Source organism: Lucilia sericata, unplaced genomic scaffold (genome assembly GCF_015586225.1).
Source record: "Lucilia sericata isolate MDLA Ls3-8-SP2 unplaced genomic scaffold, ASM1558622v1 Contig001018F_arrow, whole genome shotgun sequence".
Lineage (NCBI taxonomy): Eukaryota > Metazoa > Arthropoda > Insecta > Diptera > Calliphoridae > Lucilia > Lucilia sericata.
Window position 1 is genome coordinate 121,363 of NW_023995000.1, and position 25,126 is coordinate 146,488.

Here is a 25,126-nt window from a genome sequence, read left to right on the forward strand (position 1 = left end):
TCTAGTTCAGTTCTAGTTCTAGTTCAGTTCTAGTTCAGTTCTAGTTCAGTTCTAGTTCAGTTCTAGTTCAGTTCTAGTTCAGTTCTAGTTCAGTTCTAGTTCAGTTCTAGTTCAGTTCTAGTTCAGTTCTAGTTCAGTTCTAGTTCAGTTCTAGTTCAGTTCTAGTTCAGTTCTAGTTCAGTTCTAGTTCAGTTCTAGTTCAGTTCTAGTTCAGTTCTAGTTCAGTTCTAGTTCAGTTCTAGTTCAGTTCTAGTTCAGTTCTAGTTCAGTTCTAGTTCAGTTCTAGTTCAGTTCTAGTTTAGTTCCAATTCAGTTCTAGTTTTAACCATTTAGACACCAATTTACTTAATTGAGCGAAATATAAGAAGAATTATTTCCTCGATTTGTTACATAAATAGAAAAGCACACGTGGCGTATGAGTGTTATTTAATACAATTCATATGAAATCATAAGTGACGTATGATTGATATCCATACATATTCAATATATTTCTTTGATTTTCAATAAAATACCAATTTTTCCACAAAATTGTTACAAAAAAGTGACAAATATAATAACGAGACCAAATAAAATGTCAAAAGATTTTCTCAGAAAGAATTTACACAATTGATGCTGTTAAACCCAATCATTGGTTTATTATTTCAATTGTGGTATTTTTTAAATTAAATTGTTGATGAAGAACTTATTCGATTGAGAAAATACAACAACAAGTGAGAAGTTGAAAAACAAGCATATTGATGTCACTGTTGGTGATAGCAACAGTTGGTAGAGTAAATTCATTTGAGGGTGAATTTTATAATTGAAAGGGGGACAATCTTTAAAGGCTATAACTGGATTTGCTAATAAATTGCTCTTCACTTTTAAAAACTTTAAAATTAAATTAATTTTTCTGTCATTTGTTTAAGTTGACTTTTTTTCTAACATATTTAAGTACTTATAGTTTTAATTTTTTCTTTATCTTTTACTTAAAATAATTTAAACCATTTTAAGGCTTTAGAAACACTTAGTTATTTCTTATAATCTAAAGAAACTTGTTTGAACATGTTTAGTAGACAAAAATTTATGAGCAAAAGTTTGTATAAACAATTAAAAACTTGCTAAAGATGGCATTAAATGTGTTTGTATAGTAAGAACGACATTCTAAATCTCTAACACTAAACTTTCTATAATTGGAAACTCATACTCGCTGGGAAAAAGTTTAATGCGGATTTTTTATGCGAGGGTGGGAGGAGAAGAAATGTTAACAAATTTCTTTAAGATACGAATAAGATAATTTTGTTACTTTTCGATTTATAATTTATCTAAAGCTAGGTTTTTGATTTCACGCCACGTATAGCCAGTTTCTAGTGCTTCTGCGTCTATCAGTCGCCTCCACATTTACCCCTTCTGTGACTACCCTGTGGATTCTAGTCCAGAGCTGAACGTGCAATATCGTCTTAAGTCTTTCTTAGATTACGGCCAATCCACATCTACTTCCGGCGTCTGATTTCCAATGATATTGGGTCCTGCTGCGTGGCAGTCCATAAAGCTGTGATAGTGATGGTGTTCGGCCAGAAGATGTGTTAGGTTTTTGATTTCCCGCCACGTATAGTCTGTTTCTAGTGCTTCTGCTTCTATCAGTCGCCTCCACGTATTAACAGGTCTAAATCTTCTTCGACTACCCTGCGGAGTCCAGAGCTAAATGTGCAATATCGTCTTGAGACATCCTTAGGATATGGTAATTCACATCCACTTGCGGCTTCGGATTTTCAATGATATTGGCTCCTGCTGCGTGGCAGTTCATAAAGCTGTGATGGTGATAGTGTTCGGTCATAAGATGTGGATTATTTTCGGTAGGCATCGATTAATAAAAGTTTGGTGGCTGCGTTCCATGTTTCGCAACCCTAAAGTTTCATCGATTTTATGCTTGTCCAGTCTGGCGTATTCTTGTTGGGCTACAGCTTTCGCATTTCTGCACAATTTACTCCGTTTTTCTTCCCTCTACGTTGGTTTATAAGATTCCATGTAATCTCCGGCTCTTATTAGGACATTTTTAATGTGGGTCCATTTATCACGCTCACTATCCTATTCCTCTTGGCTGGAGTCCCTGATGACGTTGGTATAACGGCTCCTGATGACAAGGTCTATGGGGGAAGAGTGTGCCTCCAATGACAAGACTGTGATTAAGGCAGATGCTCGATAAGAGTTCTCCGTTCTGCTTCATGGATCCAACTCCATGCCAGTGTTTGTTTCGCATATCCAGTACACACCCATGCCATTTTTAGCTGATGGCGATGTGGTTAATTTGGTTTACGGTTGCTCGATTTTGCTATACCCACGTCACCTTATGAATTCGCTAAGCCATTTTCTGTTGATGACGATGTGGTAAATTTGGTTTTCGGTTGCGCGATCGGACGATACCCACGTCACCTTATGAATCCGCTTATGGTGGAAGAGTGTGCCTCCAATGACAATACTGTGATTAAGGCAGAGGCAATAACATGAGTTCGCCATTCTCTATCATGGATCCAACTCCATGCCAGTGTTTGTTTAGCACATGCAGCAGAGAGCCACGCCTTTTTTGCTGATGGCGATGTGGTCAATTTGGTTTTATCGCGATTGGGCGATATCTACGTCACCTTATGAATTCGCTGATCTTTTTTTTGTTGATGGCGATGTGGTAAATTTGGTTTTTGGATGCGCGATCGGACGAAACGCTCGATGTTTGTATGCACATGCAGCAGATACCCACGGTTTTAGGTTACGCGATCGGGCGATATCCACGTCACCTTATGAATCTGCTACGTAATTTTTTGCTGATCTGTTCATTAAAATTTCAGTTGCGCGATCGGGCAATACCTACGTCTCCTTATAAATCTGCTTATGGGGGAAGAGTGTGCCTCCAATGACAAGACTATATTTAAAGCAGATGCTCGATAGGAGTTCGCCGTTCTCCGTCATGGATCCAATTCCATGGCGTCGCATAGTTTATTTATTTATTTATTTATTTATTTTATTTATTGATGATCCCAATGTTACAAGACAAAAGTCTTATATATACAACATTAGTCATTACAAATGGCAAATTTTAGTATAAATAGTTAATATTCTTAACAATAAGATTATAATTTACTGCACAGCAGTTAAAAGTGCAAAAATATAATTAAACATAAAAATGGTCAAAGTAATTTATAATTATAAAATCGATTTAAAATATAAAAAAAGTTTATTCTTAAAAGATGTTGCGTTAGAAATTAAATGGAGATTGTATGGTAAAGCGTTCCAAAGTCTGATAGCATGTATAAAAAAGTGTCTCTCAGAGAGTAATCTATTATATATAAACGGCACAAGAAGATTATTTCGGTTAGATCTGGTGAATTTAAGTTTTTCGAAAATATATTCTGGTTCCTTAGTGAAGATCAATTTGTGAATTAATAATAAAGATCGAAATTTCAAGTAATTTTCAAATGACATTCCATATATTCGTTTAGCATAAATAGATATATGATCATATTTTCTTAAGCCGTAGACATATCTTACAACATTGTTAAACACTCTTGATAATTTGATCTTAGTGAAGCTGTCACAGCTACTGAAGATTTCACATCCATAAAAAAGAGTAGGTAAAATAAATGACTTTGCAAGTAAAAGCCTAACATTAAGTGGGGTGTAATAGTGGGAATGCCATAGCTTACGTAAAATGCCATAAACTTTGCCAGATATCTTATTTATGTGATCATTCCAGGTAAGAGTATTATTGAAGATAATTCCAAGATTTTTCGCATTTTCTTCATAATTAATATTTTGATTGTTAATGATAATAGGTGGAAAATAGCTAGTATCAATTTTCTTGTGATAAATAACAAGACATTGTGATTTTTTTGGATTTAAACTCAGGTCATTCCATTTGGCCCATTCGAACACACTATTAAGGTCCGCATTAATATTCATAATACAATTGTTTACATTGTCCTTCTCACAACTACAATACAACTGTACATCATCGGCATACATATGTATTTTACAAGTTTTTATCACACTGGGTAAGTCATTAATATATAATGAAAACAATAGTGGGCCCAAAATGGAGCCCTGTGGTACTCCACTTTTAAGTTCCGCTGGAGCTGAAGATAAACCTGAAGAGACAACGAGCTGTGTTCTGTATTGTAGATAGGATTGCACAAGATTAGATGAATATATTGAAAAGCCAAATAATTTAGTGATTTTATTTATTAACGTGTGGTGATTAACAGAATCGAAGGCCTTAGAGTGATCTAATAGCGTCAAAAATGTAATTTTCCCTTTATCAACAGGTATACGAATTTCCTCTGAAACATCAATAAGTGTCGTAATACATCCTCGCTTCTTTCGAAACCCAGATTGTTTTGCATGCAATATGTTATTTGCGTCAAGAAAGTTTGAAATTTGCACAGACATAATTTTCTCAAAAGCTTTAGATATGTATGGAAGGACAGCAATCGGTCTAAATTCCGTATTATTTTTAGGTATAGGAACAATTTTAGCAGTTTTCCATGCTTTAGGAAAAACAGAAGTGGTAAATATTGTGTTGAAAATATGTGTGATATGAATCAATATTTTCGGTAATAATGCTTTGAGAAATTTGAAGACATTATTTGGTCATACAGCAGTATTTTGGCAGGATTGTTGACCAAAAATACATCAAGGACAGTACTGTTGCTCAATGAGAAATGAGTAGGCGTGGAAGTATTAACATAATGTAACCCAATTGGCAAAAATATATTCTTAAGAGAAGTATCCTCCAATAGGTTGCAATTCATATCCCCTGTTAAAATTATATCATTATAAACCAAGGAATTCTCCTCCAAATAAGTAATAATTGGCATTAAGTCAATATTTTTATATGGCCTGTAAATAACACCCACTAAACATTTACGATTATCATTATTGATTTCGAGTAATAAGAAGTCATAGTCCGTACTATTAGCAGAACAATGCACATTTACAACACGACTACGAAATATATTTTTAACGTAGATGGCAACTCCACCCCCACGATGTTTATCATCTCTGTCTGCGCGAAAAAGATTAAAACCCTCAAGTTTAACAAGAAAGTTGCCAACATTAGATTTAAACCAAGTTTCAGAAATACAAATAACGTCAATTCCGGAATTTTCGAAAATGTACCTAAATTCATCTATTTTACCACTTAAACTTTGTGCGTTTATGTGGCATACTTTTAGGCCTTCTCTCTGTTTACCAAGAATACGTATCATAGAGTGTGTACAAACTGTATAGTTGTCGTCCAGTTTTGCTTTGAAGTCACCGAGAAGGATGGCAATGTTGCCTTTTCTGACATCATGCAGTATCTCGGTAAGACTGTTGTAAAACTCCTCTTTCTGCTCGAAATCCGCTACATGGGTTGGGGCATAACATTGGATGACCGTTGTGTTCCTCAAGCGTGTCTGGAATCTGGCCATTATGATACGATCTGTGTAGGATTTCCATTTCGTTAGTGCTCTATGTGCCTCTTTTGACAAAAGAAGTCCAATAGTACTATCTCTTCTTTGGTATGTCTGTTTTCCTGAGAACAGATGGCCAATTCCCCAGAATCAGGCCATCTGGTCATCTGGTCTCGGCTACGTTACTAAGCTGCGCTAGCTTGGATGTTTCCCATAGTGTGCGTACATACATTGCATGTTCCAATTCCCCAACACTGTAGTGGGGAGGGTATTTGTATTGATGTTTGTACTGATGTTTGTAACACCCAAAAATATTGGTCTTACACCCACCTTAAAGTATAGCAATCGGAACAGAATCACTTTCTAAGTCGATTTAGCTATGTCCGTCCTTCCGGCCGTCCGTCTGTGTGTCATTGTAAACCTTGTGCGCAATCAACAGGTCGCAATTTTTAAGATAACTCGGTGAAATTTGGCACATACTTTTATATTGACAAAGCCTATTGAAATGGTCGGCGCCATAATGGTCCTACACCCATCTTAAAGTATACCAATGGGAACAGAGTCCATTTAGCTATGTCCGTCCTTCCGGCCGTTCGTCCGTCTGCCAGTCCGTCTGTGTGTCATTGTAAACCTTGTGTAATTCCTCCAAAAAATTACTTTCAAAGATTTGATCCTTTAATATCCTTTAGTATAACCCTCGTATGTAGATATAATGCCATTTTTTCTTAACAAATCTAAATTATTTATTCCAATTATATGTTAAACGATTAGTTGTAATTCCTGTACTTATTTATTTATGGCAACGATGTAAACAAGAAGAAAATTTGTCAAATTGCTTTAATTTAGCTTTAACAAATTTATTTAGTGTTAAGAAAATAAATCAGGCCCGAAAACAAATTTACTTAATTTTGATTAAATACCATGAAAAGGACAAATACATGTATATTAAAAGTAAATAAAAATAAAATAGGAAAAATTGAGTAATAAACTTTTTTTCTTCTTCAAAGGATCATACTTAAAACCTTTGGGTTTAAGTTTATTTCATTGTCACGTTTTGTTCTGTTAAAACTCAAACTAAAGTTTTATACTACTTTAAGTTTTATTTACATTTCATGTATTTGAAATTGAAACTTAACGAGAATTACATTAAAGACACATACATATACAGTTGTATATCTTAACATACATGTTTATATGTGTGTGTTTTCTTCTTCTACCTTATATGTTTGTATTTATTGAGTTTTAGTGTTGATATTCCCTTATCTTTAAGCAACATCTTGGCAATCTATCAATTTTTGGTCTTTTTTTTTCTTTTGCTAACGTTTTTGCTTCGTTTAGAAAACATTTTGCTTTAATCCCTACGTACCAGGAAAGGAGAAAAAAAGTATAAATAAGCTGCTTGTTTTTCGTTTTCTTTTTTTAGAAACTTAAACTTAAAGAAAAACAGTAAAAATAAAACTTTGTATATTTTTTTCCATTTTACTTTTATTTCTTTTTAAAGCTTTAAAACGAACAAATAAATAAACTTGGTTTAGCTAAACTTTTGAAAAAGAAACGTATCTAATGTAACAGCAATTTCACGTTTTACAGCAGCATAAAAATGTAACTGTAGTTAAAATGAATGATGGCAAACGTGTGTGTAATTGTAGAGGTGTGTGTGGGTGTATATGTGGCCTCTATAGAAAATACTTAAGTATTTACACATACATTAATTTCTTTCCACATTACACTCTGGTACTTTATTTCTCTTTAAAACCTGCTCAAACAGGAAGTTAAGCAACAGACAGACGGACAGTCTTTCAAAAATATGTATGAGATCTTACCGGAAATTCCGTTAGCACAACACACCAACACAACAATTTTAAGTGTAAAAAAATACTAGGAAATATTAAAAAAAAAAAACGTTTTATTATATTTCTTAAAACAGAAAATTAAAAAGAAAAATATATTAAATTCTTAAGCAAAAGACATATTTTTTAGCGAAATTTGTAGAATTTTTAATTAAAAACATATTTTTACTTGTTTCTTAATCCGTTCCATAAATGATTTAAAATTTTATTTTATCTGTAAAAAATTTTCTAATCTCTGTCTCCACAACTCTTTTCTACAATTTTTAAACTTAAGTTTTCAGCTAAAGTTTTATTCCCCTTAAAAGCCATTTAACGCCTTCTAAAAACATTCGCTTAATTATCTGTTCGAAAACTTTTGCTCATAAATTGTGACTGCTAAACATCTTTTAAAGGCTTTTCTACTTTTTATTATTAAGTAAATGATTATGTTCCAACAAATTAGTTAAAATTTTTTTGGAGTAAAGATTATCTTTATTGACTTAAAATATTACGCGAAATAGTACTTTATGTATTTAAATTAATTAATTAAATCTGTTAACAAAATCTTTAAAATTAATTTGAAGGAAAGTAAGGAAAATATTACAGAAGGGAATAAACTTCAAACTGTAAATAATATGATCTTGTTCAATTCTAGTTCAGTTCTAGCTCAGTTTAGTTCTAGTTCAGTTCTAGTTCAGTTCTAGTTCTAGTTCTAGTTCAGTTCTAGTTCAGTTCTAGTTCAGTTCTAGTTCAGTTCTAGTTCAGTTCTAGTTCAGTTCTAGTTCAGTTCTAGTTCAGTTCTAGTTCAGTTCTAGTTCAGTTCTAGTTCAGTTCTAGTTCAGTTCTAGTTCAGTTCTAGTTCAGGTTCTAGTTCAGTTCTAGTTCCAGTTCTAGTTCAGTTCTAGTTCAGTTCTAGTTCAGTTCTAGTTCAGTTCTAGTTCAGTTCTAGTCAGTTCTAGTTCAGTTCTAGTTCAGTTCTAGTTCAGTTCTAGTTCAGTCTAGGTCAGTTCTAGTTCAGTTTCTAGTTCAGTTCTAGTTCAGTTCTAGTTCAGTTCTAGTTCAGTTCTAGTTCAGTTCTAGTTCAGTCTAGTTCAGTTCTAGTCAGTTCTAGTTCAGTTCTAGTTCAGTTCTAGTTCAGTGCAGTTCAGTTCTAGTTCAGTTCTAGTTCAGTTCTAGTTCAGTTCTAGTTCAGTTCTAGTTCAGTTCTAGTTCAGTTCTAGTTCAGTTCTAGTTCAGTTCTAGTGCAGTTCTAGTTCAGTTCTAGATTCAGTTCTAGTTCAGTTCTAGTTCAGTGTCTAGTTCAGTTCTAGTTCAGTTTAGTTCAGTTCTAGTTCAGTTCTAGTTCAGTTCTAGTTCAGTTCTAGTTCAGTTCTAGTTCAGTTCTAGTTCAGTTCTAGTTCAGTTCTAGTTCAGTTCTAGTTCAGTTCTAGTTCAGTTCTAGTTCAGTTCTAGTTCAGTTCTAGTTCAGTTCTAGTTCAGTTCTAGTTCAGTTCTAGTTCAGTTCTAGTTCAGTTCTAGTTCAGTTCTAGTTCAGTTCTAGTTCAGTTCTAGTTCAGTTCTAGTTCAGTTCTAGTTCAGTCTAGTTCAGTTCTAGTTCAGTTCTAGTTCAGTTCTAGTTCAGTTCTAGTTCAGTTCTAGTTCAGTTCTAGTTCAGTTCTAGTTCAGTTCTAGTTCAGTTCTAGTTCAGTTCTAGTTCAGTTCTAGTTCAGTTCTAGTTCAGTTCTAGTTCAGTTCTAGTTCAGTTCTAGTTCAGTTCTAGTTCAGTTCTAGTTCAGTTCTAGTTCAGTTCTAGTTCAGTTCTAGTTCAGTTCTAGTTCAGTTCTAGTTCAGTTCTAGTTCAGTTCTAGTTCAGTTCTAGTTCAGTTCTAGTTCAGTTCTAGTTCAGTTCTAGTTCAGTTCTAGTTTCAGTTCTAGTTCAGTTCTAGTTCAGTTCTAGTTCAGTTCTAGTTCAGTTCTAGTTCAGTTCTAGTTCAGTTCTAGTTCAGTTCTAGTTCAGTTCTAGTTCAGTTCTAGTTCAGTTCTAGTTCAGTTCTAGTTTCAGTTCTAGTTCAGTTCTAGTTCAGTTCTAGTTCAGTTCTAGTTCAGTTCTAGTTCAGTTCTAGTTCAGTTCTAGTTCAGTTCTAGTTCAGTTCTAGTTCAGTTCTAGTTCAGTTCTAGTTCAGTTCTAGTTCAGTTCTAGTTCAGTTCTAGTTCAGTTCTAGTTCAGTTCTAGTCAGTTCTAGTTTCAGTTCTAGTTCAGTTCTAGTTCAGTTCTAGTTCAGTTCTAGTTCAGTTCTAGTTCAGTTCTAGTTCAGTTCTAGTTCAGTTCTAGTTCAGTTCTAGTTCAGTTCTAGTTCAGTTTCTAGTTCAGTTCTAGTCAGCTTCAGTTCAGTTCTAGTTCAGTTCTAGTTCAGTTCTAGTTCAGTTCTAGTTCAGTCTAGTTAGTTCTAGTTCAGTTTCTAGTTCAGTTCTAGTTCAGTTCTAGTTCAGTTCTAGTTCAGTTCTAGTTCAGTTCTAGTTCAGTTCTAGTTCAGTTCTAGGTTCAGTTCTAGTTTCAGTTCTAGTTCAGTTCTCGTTCAGTTCTAGTTCAGTTCTCGTTCAGTTCTAGTTCAGTTCTAGTTCAGTTCTAGTTCAGTTCTATTTCAGTTCTAGTTCAGTCTTCTAGGTTCATGTTCTAGTTCAGTTCTAGGTCAGTTCTAAGTTCAGTTCTATTTTCAGTTCTAGTTTCAGTTTCTAGTTCAGTTCTAGTTCAGTTCTAGTTTCAGTTCTAGTTCAGTTCTAGTTCAGTTTCTAGTTCAGTTCTAGTTCAGTTCTAGTGTCAGTGTCTAGTTCAGGTCTAGTTCAGTTCTAGTTCAGTTCTAGTTCAGTTCTAGTTCAGTTCTAGTTCAGTTCTAGTTCAGTTCTAGTCAGTTCTAGTTCAGTTCTAGTTCAGTTCAGTTCTAGTTCAGTTCTAGTTCAGTTCTAGTTCAGTTCTAGTTCAGTTCTAGTTCAGTTTCTAGTTCAGTTCTAGTTCAGTTCTAGTTCAGTTCTAGTTCAGTTCTAGTTCAGTTCTAGTTCAGTTCTAGTTTTAGTTCTAGTTCAGTTCTAGTTCAGTTCTAGTTCAGTTCTAGTTCAGTTCTAGTTCAGTTCTAGTTCAGTTCTAGTTCAGTTCTAGTTCAGTTCTAGTTCAGTTCTAGTTCAGTTCTAGTTCAGTTCTAGTTCAGTTCTAGTTCAGTTCAGTTCAGTTCTAGTTCAGTTCTAGTTCAGTTCTAGTTCAGTTCTAGTTCAGTTCTAGTTCAGTTCTAGTTCAGTTCTAGTTCAGTTCTAGTTCAGTTCTAGTTTCAGTTCAGTTTAGTTAGTTCTAGTTCAGTTCTAGTTCAGTTCTAGTTCAGTTCTAGTTCAGTTCTAGTTCAGTTCTAGTTCAGTTCTGTTCAGTTCAGTTCAGTTCTAGTAGTTCAGTTCTAGTTCAGTTCTAGTTCAGTTCTAGTTCAGTTCTAGTTCAGTTCTAGTTCAGTTCTAGTTCAGTAGTTCAGTTCTAGTTCAGTTCTAGTTCAGTTCTAGTTGAGTTCTAGTTCATTTCTACATAAGTTTGAATTACGTTGTAGTTCATTATTCTTTTTAATTTACTCTCTTCCAGCACCGTGGGTGTTTTTACACGTGTAGACACCAAATTCCTTAATTTGTTAAATACATATGTTCCTTCTTTTGCATTAAGTTTGTTTTTTACACGAAAAGGGTCAGCATTCTGCAAAGAAAAGGTCTTTCACACTTTTAAGCAAAAAAAAACTTTTTGGTGTTTCATCTTGTATATTTTTCAATGTATATTTTTTTTAAGAATCAAATTTTAATTTAAATAACTGTTGAGTTTATTTACTGGCTGTCATTGACTGCTGCTACAGCTTTATTCCATTTTTGCTCTATACTAAAGAAGCCTGGACACATAAATTGGATGATTTGATTTGACCTTTTTCAATTTGTTTGTTTTTTTTTTGCCTTCTGTAACAAGGTTGTCTATCTGCTGGTTTTAGTTGTTTGCAAGTTTTTAAGAAAAACAGCAAAACTTTTTTGGTTAAATGAAATGAGAAGAAGATTTTGTTTTCTTTTTTTTTAATGGCTTCCACAAAAATGTACAAGTTGGTAATAAAATGAAAATGGGGAAATGAAAAACATGAATAGAGAAGTAAAACACAAACCTCCAAATTGTTTTTAATACTTTAGTCTTTAAAAACTCGTAAATATATTGTGATGTGTTCTTGTTTTGTTGTTGTTTTTTTTTTTCAAAACTTTGTTGGTTCTTTATAGGAACAATAAAAATCAATGAAAAGAAGTTGGAGTAATAGAGATGTGTAAGTGGTATTAAAAGAAAGCTTTGGAGGAAAGATATGGGGAAATACAAAAACTAAGCCATTGTTGAACTTATAATGAGTTTATCCTTTTTGCTGCAGGTTATAAAATGTCACCTTTACTTTACAGATTTTCAATATCTGATTTCGAAAAGTTTGTTTATCCCCTTATACTCCTCTTGCTTTAAAATACTAATGCAGGATTTATAAAAAAAAAATTCGTCTGCTTAAATGCATGTTATCAGATAGACACTTGAACAGATAAGCCGTCAAACAGACAACAATCGATTTGTTTAAAAAAGCATTAAAAAAGTAAAGTGTTTTTTCTCAACTTACTGTTGACAAGGAGCAAGTTTCCTGTTTGTTTTAGTAATTGTGCTTATTTTATGGAATTTTTTAATATCAAATCAATCATTTTAAAATTTATGTTTTAGTACTTTGTTTTTTTTTTTGCTTCATTGTTACACATGTTCGAACACAACATGTGTCTAAAGCAGCAATATGTTATGTATGAAAAGTTGTATGGCAGCAGAGGAGTGCGAAGTGGAGGAGAAGGAGATTATACATGAATATTTCATTTTTAACACTGAAACATACTAACAGTGTGGGATGAAAAGTATAGACTGATTTTAGAGAAATAAAGTTATTAAAAGAAATCTTCGAAAATTATTGTAAAACTAGGAAAACTTTTCTTGGATGATTTTTCTAAACCAGCAGTTCAGTCGGACAGTTCCGAACTATGTATTTAACCTACCACTTGAGGTTGCTCCTAGCCACCGACTGCCCAGATGACTAGCTGTTTTAACATGTGCTCTTCTGCGAGGATGTCAATAGTCACTTCATAGATTACAAAGAGACAGAGAAAAAGCTTAAGTTTGCTATTTAAGTGTCCACTCTATCGCTTGCAAAGGGGACACTAAAGTGACGATTATCTTCACCCTCGTTTACAAAGAGAACATCTGTAACGAAAGAAGAATTAGAGTCAACCAGGTGCTTAGAAGTAAGTAGAAGTAAGTGCCTTTTTCGCATGCATTGACTCTATGTCGAACTGCTGGGACATTCTAGGTTTTTTGTTAGTTTTTCTATGTGTTAGTTAAAGTAAAATTTCCTGAGCTTGTAGTTGCTTTGTAGGCTTTTTTCTAAATAATGAATGATAAAGAAAATATAAAATTTACATTGTTGACATCATGTAAACATTGAGTAAATCATGGGAAATATCAAAAATATTTAAACAATTTCTCTAAAATATTGTCTGGGATGAGTGTAAATAAAATTTACATTGTTGACATCGTGTAAACAAAATGTAAATAATAAGAATTATTTGAAATATGTAAAAAATTAATCTAAAATCTGTTCTTTATAAAGAAAATATAAAATTTACATAGTTGACATCATGTAAACAATGAGTAAATCATGGGAAATATAAAAAATTTTCAAAAAATTCCTCTGAAATATTGTCTGGGATGAGTAAAAATAAAATTTACATTGTTGACATCGTGTAAACAATATGTAAATAATGAGAAACATTTGAAATATGTAGAAAATTAATCTAAAAGTTCGTTCTTTATAAAGAAAATATTAAATTTACATTGTTGACATTATGTAAACAATGTGTAAATAATAGGAAATATTTGAAATATGTAGAAAATTCTTCTAAAAAATTGTTCTTTACGAAGAAAATACCAAATTTTCATTGTTGACATTATGTAAACAATGTGTAAATAATAAGAAATATTTTACATATGTAGAAAATTCTTCGAAAATATAATTCTTTAAAAAGAAAATATTAAATTTACACTGTTGACATCATGTAAATAATGTTTAAATAATATGAAATATTTGAAATATATAGAAAATTCTTCTAAAATATTGTTCTTTAAGAAGAAAATACCAAATTTTCATTGTTGACCTTATGTAAACAATGTGTAAATAAGAGGTAATATACCAAAGATGTAAAAAATTCATGTAAAATATAGTTCTCTTTAAAGAAAATATTAAATTTAAACTTTTGACATCATGTAAACAATGTGTAAATCATAGGAAATGTAGAAAATATTAAAAAAATCCTCTGAAATATTGCGTATCGCGTAAACAAGGTGCAAATAAAAGTTAAAATACTAATTATATGCAAAATTCCTATAAAATAGTTTTTATTGCAAGAAAATACAAAATTTACGTAGTTGTCATCATGTAAATAATGTGTTAATACTAAGAAATATTTGTAATATGTCAAAAATATTTTTTTTTATAAGAAACTGAAAAATTTCTATGGTTGACAGCGTGTAAACAATGTGTTAATAATAAAAAATGTAAAGAATTTTTAAAAAAGTCTTCTGAAATATGACATAATAAAAGCAAATATTAATTTTACATTGTTGATATTATGTAAACAATATGTAAATAATACAAAAAATTCATTAAATTTACCAAATTCCAAAATTTATATTTTTTCATCATGAATTACATGATCTGTTGAAATTTTTAAACTTTATTTCATTTTTGCCATTCACTGCTTTTACATATAGAGTCTTGCTGGCCTTGTGTATGCTAGTACATATTAATATTTCATATCTAATACTCACACAAACTTACACCTACATCTACAACTATAGACTGTTTCTAAGAGGTAATAAATACTAGTTCTTATTATGTGAAGACAGGGAACTACTGAAATAAGATTTAAGATGATTATAGAAGAAAAAACTGCAGCAACAACAAAGTGACATAAAGACTGACACAATCTTATATATATAAATACTTAAATACTAACTTGCACAGGAATGATTTGAAATCTTTAGTATGTTGATTATGATGATAAAGATTTCTAAATAATGTTATAAAAAAGTGATTTATAAAAAAGGTTACAAGAAGGTTTTTGTTATATATTTAACTAAATAGAGTTTTTTTGTTATTAATTATAAGTTTTAGTTTTTATTTTCTAATTTATTCTAATATGAATAATTTATGATATTGTTGTTTTTGACCAGCTGTGTTATAGTCAGAACGTTTTTTTAGGTAATTAAAAAGACAAGCAAATGTTTTGATAATGTAAAAAAGCAAAAAAGTTTTAATAAAAAGTAAAATGTTTTAAGTGTGTAATATTTAAATTATTAAAAAGTTTAATAGACAAAGAATTTTGAATTGAAAACCTTTAAAATTTCAGTGTTTTTACAAAATTTAATTTTAAGCACACGGGTGCGTATGATTAATATTAATTAGGCAGTTTTTAAAGAAAATCTTTAATTAATTTTACATTTCTTATAGTAGCTTTAAAATTGGAAAAAGACACTGAAAGAAAACATCAGTAAATAATAAAATATTAAAATTTCTTTATAAATATAACATTAGAAGCAAAACTAAGCCCCTTAATTTTTAAACATTTGCTTTTTTGTAACAAAAAATCTTTATAAAAGTGATTGATAATCTTTTGAATTGTTAAAATGCTTTTATTTATTTGAGAAAAGGATTTTGATATGGAATTTATTTGATTTCATTTTTATTTTCAACCACTTTTTTTTTTTTTTTTGTTGATATCTGCTAAATCATTTGTAGCAATTCTTTGTGTAATACATTTTTCAGGGTCGCTGAAAAGGGGTAAAACATTGATCAATTTCACTTACTTACTTTTTTATACATTATATAAGCCTTTAATTGTAAATGATGAGGGTTTGGTAGACGAAAGGATTTTCTTTACGTTTGTAATATGAAATATTTGAATTAAGTTAAAAAAAATATAAAGTTTATGCGATGTGTAAACAATATGAAATATTGTTTTCTTATAAAATTCTTATAAAATAAGCATGTAAACAATGAGGAATATATTTAATATATAAAAATTTTTTCTAAAATACTATTTACAACCAGTATATACAAAATAAACATTGTTGACATCATGTAAATAATGTGTAAACAATAAGAAATATTAAAAATATACAAAAAATTCTTCTAGAACATTATTTATCTCAAAAAATCAAAATTTTCCATTGTTGACATCATGTAAACAATGTGTAAACAATAAGAAATATTCAAAATATATAAGAAATTCTTCCAAAATATTATTTACCTCAAGATTTACATTATTGACATCATCTAAATAATGTGTAAACAATTAGAAATATTCAAAATACATAAAAAAATTCTTTCAAAATATTATTTACTTCGAGAAAATGAAAATTTTACTTTGTTGACATCATATGAATCATGTGTAAACAATGGAAAATAATCGAATAATGTAAAAAATTCTTCCAAAATATTTACTTACCACAAGAACATTCAAAATTAACATTGTTGACATCATGTAAGCAATGTGTAAACAACAAGAAATATTCAAAATATATGAAAAATTCCTTCAAAATATTATTTACCTCAAGAAAATCAAAAATTTACATTGTTGACATCATGCAAACAATGTATAAACAATAAGAAATATTCCAAATATATAAAAAATTCTTTCAAATTATCATTTACCTCATTCTTGACAATATATGAAAAATTCTTCCAAAATATTATTTACTCAAGAACATTAAAAATTTACATTGTTGACATCATGTAAACAATGTGTAAACAATAAAAAATATTCAAAATATATAAAAAATTCTTTCAAATTATCATTTACCTCAAGAAAATCACAAATTTACATTGATGACATCATGTGTAAACAACAAAATATATAAAAAAATTATTTGAAATATTACTTACCTCATGAAAATCAAAAATTTACATTGTTGACATCATGTAAATAATGTGTAAACAATAAGAAGTATATAAGAAATTCTTCCAAAATATTATTTACCTCAAGAAAATAAACGATTAACATTGTTGACATCATGTAAATAATGTGTAAACAATTATAAATATTCAAAATACATAAAAAATCTTTCAAAATATTATTTACTTCGAGAAAATGAAAATTTTATATTGTTGACATCATGTAATTTACACATTGTTTACATGATGTCAACAATATAAAAAGATCGAATAATGTAAAAAATTCTTCCAAAATATTACTTACCACAAGAACATTCAAAATTGACATTGTTGACATCATGTAAACAACAAGAAATATTCAAAATATATGAAAAATTCTTACAAAATATTATTTATCTCAAGAAAATCAAAAATTTACATTGTTGACATCTTGTAAACAACGTGTAAACAATAAGAAATATTAAAAATATAAAAAATTCTTCTAGAACATTATTTACCTTAAGAAAATCAAAAAATTACATGGTTGACATCATGTAAACAATGTGTAAACAAAAAAAAAATATATGTATAAGAAATTCTTTCAAATTATCATTTACCTCAAGAAAATCACAAATTTACATTGATGACATCATGTAAACAATGTGAAAACAATAAGAAATAATAAAAATATACAAAAAATTCTTCTAAATCATTATTTACCTTAAGAAAAAATTACATTGTTGACATCATGTAAACAATGTGTAATCAATAGGAAATAATCGAATAATATAAAAAATTCTTTCAAATTATTATTTACCTCAAAAAAATCAAAAATTTACATAGATGACATTATGTAAACAATAAGAAATATTCAGAATATATAAAAAATTCTTTCAAAACATTATTTACCTCAAGAAAATCAAAAATTTACATTGTTGACATCATGTAAATAATAGTAAATAATCGAATTATATAAAAAATTCTTTCAAAATATTAAGAACATTCAAAATTTACATTGTTGACATCATGTATACAATGTGTAAACAATAAGAAATATTCTAAAAAACTTATAAAAAAATTCTTTCAAAATATTATTTACCTCAACAAAATCAAAAAATTTAATTGTTGATATCGTGTAAACATTGTTGACATCGTGTAAAGAATGCTTAAATATTAAGAAATAAACACAATATGTAAAATATTCTTTCAAAATATTATTTACTAAGTGAAAATCTTAAATTTAAAGAAAACAAGTTAATTATTTCTAAATCTATTAATTTTAAAGTATTTCTTTAGGTGTAACTAATATTTTCATTTTTACTTTGAGTTTTAAGTTGTTATTTTTTCCTTAATATAAAATCCTTTTAACAAAAAATTTTCATAAGTAAAAAATGTTTAATAATATTGCTGAAATTTAATCCTGTTAAAAGGGTTTCAAATATTGTTTCTTTTCTCCCTTTTTGATAGACAAAAATTTGTGTTATTTTTTCATTTGTTGTGACATTTTTCAGGGATCCCTTTTTTGGTTTGTTAGACACAATGTTTTCATATTTTTTCTACCATCAACAAGTTTTTTTGGGGGTATATTTTGAAATGTATAAAAAAGTATGTGTGTATGTGTAACAGTTAAATTTTAAACATTTTCTAATAAACCATTTATTTACATACAATAAAGGAAAATATTGAAATAAGTGTTGTAGCTAAAGGACTAAGAGCAAGTAAATTGTTATTATAACTTAAATTACATGACATACATATTGTTTACATGATGTCTATAATATAAATATTACAGTTAAGTAACACTTTTTACATAAAATCAACAATGTAAATATTACATTTTTTTGTATAAATTGTTATGTTATGTTATATATTTTACATTATTTACCCATTGTTTACATAATGTCAATAATATAAATTTTCAAATTATTCTTTTAAAACAATATTTTGTTAAATTATTTTTGATATTTTGACTATTTCATATGATTTATGTATTGTTTACATGGTGTCAAAAATGTAAATTTCAATTCACAAGAAATATTTTCTTAAAGTTCAACTTAACTCTAACCTTATGTTTGTTTTCTACCTTTTGAAAATATATTTACATAAAAATATTTACATATACAGCAAATTTTTTCTCAAACACCTACATCTTATATATGCAGGTCTACAAATCAAATAAAAATTACCCTTCTTTAGACTTAAGTCTTTTCTGTTTCTAAAAATATTTATTTGTCAACCCGCAGCCAACAGCAGAACAAGAATTTTTATCATTTACGTTCACTTTACTTCCGTTTTTATAGCATCTTCTGTTTTATGAGAAAAATATATACATACACACACACAATAAGCAAAGTTCAACACATACTCATATTTACTCTACTTATTTAAATAGATGGTATTACAAAGACAGTGGCAACCTTAAAATAGCAGTTATTTATTTATATCTATCATGATTTTCCACGTAATTTTTAAATTTCCAGCATATTCAATTTAGCTTTTAAAGTTTTTTTTGGGTAAATTTTCTTAATTATTATGCTTTTTAGTCGCCCTTAACTGTTAAGTGTAACTAATGCTTCTTTAAATATATACATATCCATATGTACATATGTATGTATTGTGTGTTTAGGTTTGTATCTCATGTTTACAGGTCGCTCATAAAATAAACACATTTGAGGTTATAAACAGAACCACATTTATTACAACAAAAACAAACTTGGTAGTACATACTTAGGGAATTATATTTAAAGTTTGAATATAATTTTAAACATAAATAGAGCTGAACTAGAACTGAACTAGAACTGAACTAGAACTGAACTAGAACTGAACTAGAACTGAAACTAGAACTAGAACTGAACTAGAACTGAACTAGAACTGAACTAGAACTGAACTAGAACTGAACTAGAACTGAACTAGAACTGAACTAGAACTGAACTAGAACTGAAAGAACTGAACTAGAAAACTGAACTGAGAACTGAAAACTAGAACTGAACTAGAACTGAGAACTGAACTAGAACTGAACTAGAACTGAACTAGAACTGAACTAGAACTGAACTAGAACTGAACTAGAACTGAACTAGAACTGAACTAGAACTGAACTAGAACTGAACTAGAACTGAACTAGAACTGAACTAGAACTGAACTAGAACTGAAAAACTAGAACTGAACTAGAACTGAACTAGAACTGAACTAGAACTGAACTAGAGAGAAACTGAACTAGAACTGAACTAGAACTGAACTAGAACTGAACTAGAACTGAACTAGAACTGAACTAGAAGAACTGAACTAGAACTGAACTAGAACTGAACTAGAACTGAACTAGAACTGAACTAGAACTGAACTAGAACTGAACTAGAACTGAACTAGAAACTGAACTATAGAACTGAACTAGAACTGAACTAGAACTGAACTAGAACTGAACTAGAACTGAACTAGAACTGAACTAGAACTGAACTAGAACTGAACTAGAACTGAACTAGAACTGAACTAGAACTGAACTAGAACTGAACTAGAACTGAACTAGAACTGAACTAGAACTGAACTAGAACTGAACTAGAACTGACTAGAACTGAACTAGAACTGAACTAGAACTGAACTAGAACTGAACTAGAACTGAACTAGAACTGAACTAGAACTGAACTAGAACTGAACTAGAACTGAACTAGAACTGAACTAGAACTGAACTAGAACTGAACTAGAACTGAACTAGAACTGAACTAGAACTGAACTAGAACTGAACTAGAACTGAACTAGAACTGAAGTAGAACTGAACTAGAACTGAACTAGAACTGAACTAGAACTGAACTAGAACTGAACTAGAACTGAACTAGAACTGAACTAGAACTGAACAAGAACTGAACTAGAACTGAACTAGAACTGAACTAGAACTGAACTAGAACTGAACTAGAACTGAACTAGAACTGAACTAGAACTGAACTAGAACTGAACTAGAACTGAACTAGAACTGAACTAGAACTGAACTAGAACTGAACTAGAACTGAACTAGAACTGAACTAGAACTGAACTAGAACTGAACTAGAACTGAACTAGAACTGAACTAGAACTGAACTAGAACTGAACTAGAACTGAACTAGACTGAACTAGAACTGAACTAGAACTGAACTAGAACTGAACTAGAGTACTGAACTAGAACTGAACTAGAACTGAACTAGAACTGAACTAGAACTGAACTAGAACTGAACTAGAACTTGAACTAGAACTGAACTAGAAACTGAACTAGAACTGAACTAGAAGTTGAACTAGAACTGAACTAGAACTGAACTAGAACTGAACTAGAACTGACTGAACTAGAACTGAACTAGAACTGAACTAGAACTGAACTAGAACTGAACTAGAACTGAACTAGAACTGAACTAGAACTGACTAGCACTGAACTAGAACTGAACTAGAACGTGAAACTAGAACTGAACTAGAACTGAACTAGAACTGAACTAGAACTAGAACTGAACTAGAACTGAACTAGAGTTGAACTAGAACTGAACTAGAACTGAACTAGAACTGAACTAGAACTGAACTAAAACTGAACCAGAACTAAACTAGAACTGAACTAGAACTGAACTAGGAAGCTTCAATAAGGTTTTCATAAAAGCGAATATGAAAATAATAAAGCAAATTGAAAAACTATTTTAAGACATAAGATGAGAATATGTGTGGGATTCCAAGAAGAAATCAATAAAGTATAATCTTGGAATTGCAAAAATTATTTGTCTTTCCTTTTACTAGGGAAATGCAAAGTAAAGTGAATTTGTATAAAGAATCAGTTAGCAAGAATCATGGGAAATCTTGTGCGAGATTTAAGTGGTATGCAGACATTTTTAATAAGACTTAAGCGGGCAACCAACAAACGAGTGAAGAAGAAATACAGACAGACGGACAAGTAGTTAATAAAGTAATACTTCAAAGTTTATCTTAAGGGAAATTAAAGTATAAAAGCAAAATAATTTGTAAAATTCCCTTAGATTAACTATTTTTACTATTTTTGAAAATGTTTATATATGAGGGCGTATGAATAATATTAATTATAGGTTTATTCAAAATAATTCGTTATATTTTTATTATAATTTGTTTTGAAAAATGTTCAGCGATTTTAAGGGAACATATAAATTTCTATACTAATTAAATATTAATTTTTATAAGTTCAAAAGAAAAAACTCCCAAAACTATATACTATTATAATGGTTAAAGAAACTCAGGATTTTCAGACCAATTTCAATGTCAGACTAAAAAACAAATTTTCTAATTCAAACTTTATTGATATTCCATAAATTGCTTATTATATATTGCTTAAATATATTGCCTTCTCATTAAGGAAGGGACATTTATGTTTGTGTATTTATTTACAAAAATAACAATTTAAAATTAATTTTCTTCCTGTTCTGTGCTTCACATCTATTCCAAATTTATGTATGTATAATTTATGTAACAATGTCTACAACCTTTTAAGTGTTACAGAAAAGCCATCAAGAGCATTTTATAAACCAAAAAAAAGGTTCATCATTTAATTTGACATTATTATAAAATAAAAAATAATTGGTATAAAAATGATTTTGATGAGCGAAAAAAGTTCAATGTTTAAGGTGAAAGAAATAAATATTTATTCAAATATCTACGGTAGCAGTTTTACTGAGAAATATAGTAATAAGGTAGACTCCATTACATAGTTTATTATATATTTCTTTTTGTTTCTATTAAATTTTTATGGAATATAAGTAAATTTTACTAAAAACCAATTTTGTATACGAAGGAGTATGAAAAATGTTCATTAGGGAGTTATTAGCTCAGTTCTAGTTGAGTTCTAGTTCAGTTCTAGTTCAGTTCTAGTTCAGTTCTAGTTCAGTTCTAGTTCAGTTCTAGTTCAGTTCTAGTTCAGTTCTAGTGCAGTTCTAGTTCAGTTCTAGTTCAGTTCTAGTTCAGTTCTAGTTCAGTTCTAGTTCAGTTCTAGTTCTAGTTCAATTCTAGTTCAGTTCTAGTTCAGTTCTAGTTCAGTTCTAGTTCAGTTCTAGTTCAGTTCTAGTTCAGTTCTAGTTCAGTTCTAGTTCAGTTCTAGTTCAGTTCTAGTTCAGTTCTAGTTCAGTTCTAGTTCAGTTCTAGTTCAGTTCTAGTTCAGTTCTAGTTCAGTTCTAGTTCAGTTTAGTTCAGTTCTAGTTCAGTTCTAGTTCAGTTCTAGTTCAGTTCTAGTTCAGTTCTAGTTCAGTTCTAGTTCAGTTCAGTTCAGTTCTAGTTCAGTTCTAGTCAGTTCTAGTTCAGTTCTAGTTCAGTTCTAGTTCAGTTCTAGTTCAGTTCTAGTTCAGTTCTAGTTCAGTTCTAGTTCAGTTCTAGTTCAGTTCTAGTTCAGTTCTAGTTCAGTTCTAGTCCAGTTCTAGTTCAGTTCTAGTTCAGTTCTAGTTCAGTTCTAGTTCAGTTCTAGTTCAGTTCTAGTTCAGTTCTAGTTCAGTTCTAGTTCAGTTCTAGTTCAGTTCTAGTTCAGTTCTAGTTCAGTTCTAGTTCAGTTCTAGTTCAGTTCTAGTTCAGTTCTAGTTCAGTTCTAGTTCAGTTCTAGTTCAGTTCTAGTTCAGTTCTAGTTCAGTTCTAGTTCAGTTCTAGTTCAGTTCTAGTTCAGTTCTAGTTCAGTTCTAGTTCAGTTCTAGTTCAGTTCTAGTTCAGTTCTAGTTCAGTTCTAGTTCAGTTCTAGTTCGGTTCTAGTTCAGTTCTAGTTCAGTTCTAGTTCAGTTCTAGTTCAGTTCTAGTTCAGTTCTAGTTCAGTTCTAGTTCAGTTCTAGTTCAATTAGTTCAGTTCTAGTTCAGTTCTAGTTCAGTTCTAGTTCAGTTCTAGTTCAGTTCTAGTTCAGTTCTAGTTCAGTTCTAGTTCAGTTCTAGTTCAGTTCTAGTTCAGTTCTAGTTCAGTTCTAGTTCAGTTCTAGTTCAGTTCTAGTTCAGTTCTAGTTCAGTTCTAGTTCAGTTCTAGTTCAGTTCTAGTTCAGTTCTAGTTCAGTTTCTAGTTCAGTTCTAGTTCAGTTCTAGTTCAGTTCTAGTTCAGTTCTAGTTCAGTTCTAGTTCAGTTTCTAGTTCTAGTTAGTTCTAGTTCAGTTCTAGTTCAGTTCTAGTTCAGTTCTAGTTCAGTTCAGTTCTAGTTCAGTTCAGTCTAGTTCAGTTCAGTTCTAGTTCAGTTCAGTTCTAGTTCAGTTCTAGTTCAGTTCAGTTCTAGTTCAGTTCTAGTTCAGTTCTAGTTCAGTTCTAGTTCAGTTCTAGTTCAGTTCTAGTTCAGTTCTAGTTCAGTTCTAGTTCAGTTCTAGTTCAGTTCTAGTTCAGTTTAGTTCAGTTCTAGTTCAGTTCTAGTTCAGTTTCTAGTTCAGTTCTAGTTCAGTTCTAGTTCAGTTCTAGTTCAGTTCTAGTTCAGTTCTAGTTCAGTTCTATTCAGTTCTAGTTCAGTTCTAGTTCAGTTCTAGTTCAGTTCTAGTTCAGTTCTAGTTCAGTTCTAGTTCAGTTCTAGTTCAGTTCTAGTTCAGTTCTAGTTCAGTTCTAGTCAGTTCTAGTTCAGTTCTAGTTCAGTTCTAGTTCAGTTCTAGTTCAGTTCTAGTTCAGTTCTAGTTCAGTTCTAGTTCAGTTCAGTTCAGTTCTAGTTCAGTTCTAGTTCAGTTCTAGTTCAGTTCGTAGTTCAGTTCTAGTTCATTCTAGTTAGTTCTAGTTCAGTTCTAGTTCAGTTCTAGTTCAGTTCTAGTTCAGTTCTAGTTCAGTTCTAGTTCAGTTCTGTTCAGTTCTAGTTCAGTTCTAGTTCAGTTCTAGTTCAGTTCTAGTCAGTTTTAGTTTAGGTTTAGTTTTAGTTCTTCTTTTAACTCTTTGGAATAGTATTTTTAATGACTACAAAGTTATAAATGAGTTTTCGAAATAATTTCCTATTAATATTTATCATACGCTCTCGTATATAAAAGAATTAATTTAAAATTTTTCCTGTTAAAGCAAAATTTTCTTGTTTTACAATTAATCTGTAGGTATTTAACAATTTTTTTTGTGTATATATTTTAAAAATGAATTTGTTTGTTAAGTATTTAATTTAACATTTTTTTTCTTTATACTTTCAGTTAAACCTATCAAAATTGGTAAGTTGATCTTTGTTTATATTTAAAAAAAATGTATTTTAAAAATATATTGTTGCTTTTATAATTAAGTTAACAATATGCCCTGACAATATACATAACATTTATTTTAAATTTGTAAACAATCATGGAAAATACAATTTTCTTTAGATCCGCTGTTAGGGTAATAAGTAAAGAAAATAAATAGAAATTCAGTCTGATATCATTTAAAGAATATCTGAATTCATAAGCTTAAGGAAACAAGTAACAATTCATTACTTTTCGCAAAAATAGCCGACAGACAAAACAATTTTGCAGAAGTTTATAATACACATTGCTTAAAGTAGCTGCTGTTTTAATCTCCCTGAAGCTAAACTTGCAAAAAAACTAACTTTCACATCGCTCTTACTTATGTGCTTACTTACATACTTGCCCGTCTGTTTATCAGTCTGTCCGTCTGTATTTCTTCCTTCCTGGGTTGTTGGTTGTCTGCTTAACTGTTATTAAGAATTCCTACATACCATTTAAATCTTGAACAACATTTTCACAGATTTCATTTCTAACAGATTTCTCATTTAATTTCATTTTATTTTACAATTTCCTCTTTTCCCTTTTAAAAGAGGAATGAAAAATAATTTTTGCAATTCCTTGCTTATAGCTTTAAGTGAATTTCTGCTTACACTTTATTGATTTATTCGTGGAAATTCCTTACTTTTACTTATCTTATGACTTTGGTTTTAAAATAATTTACCTTGTTGCTGTTAAAATGAAAAGATAACGAGATAAATTTACGTATTTATTTATTTACTTAAATATAATTA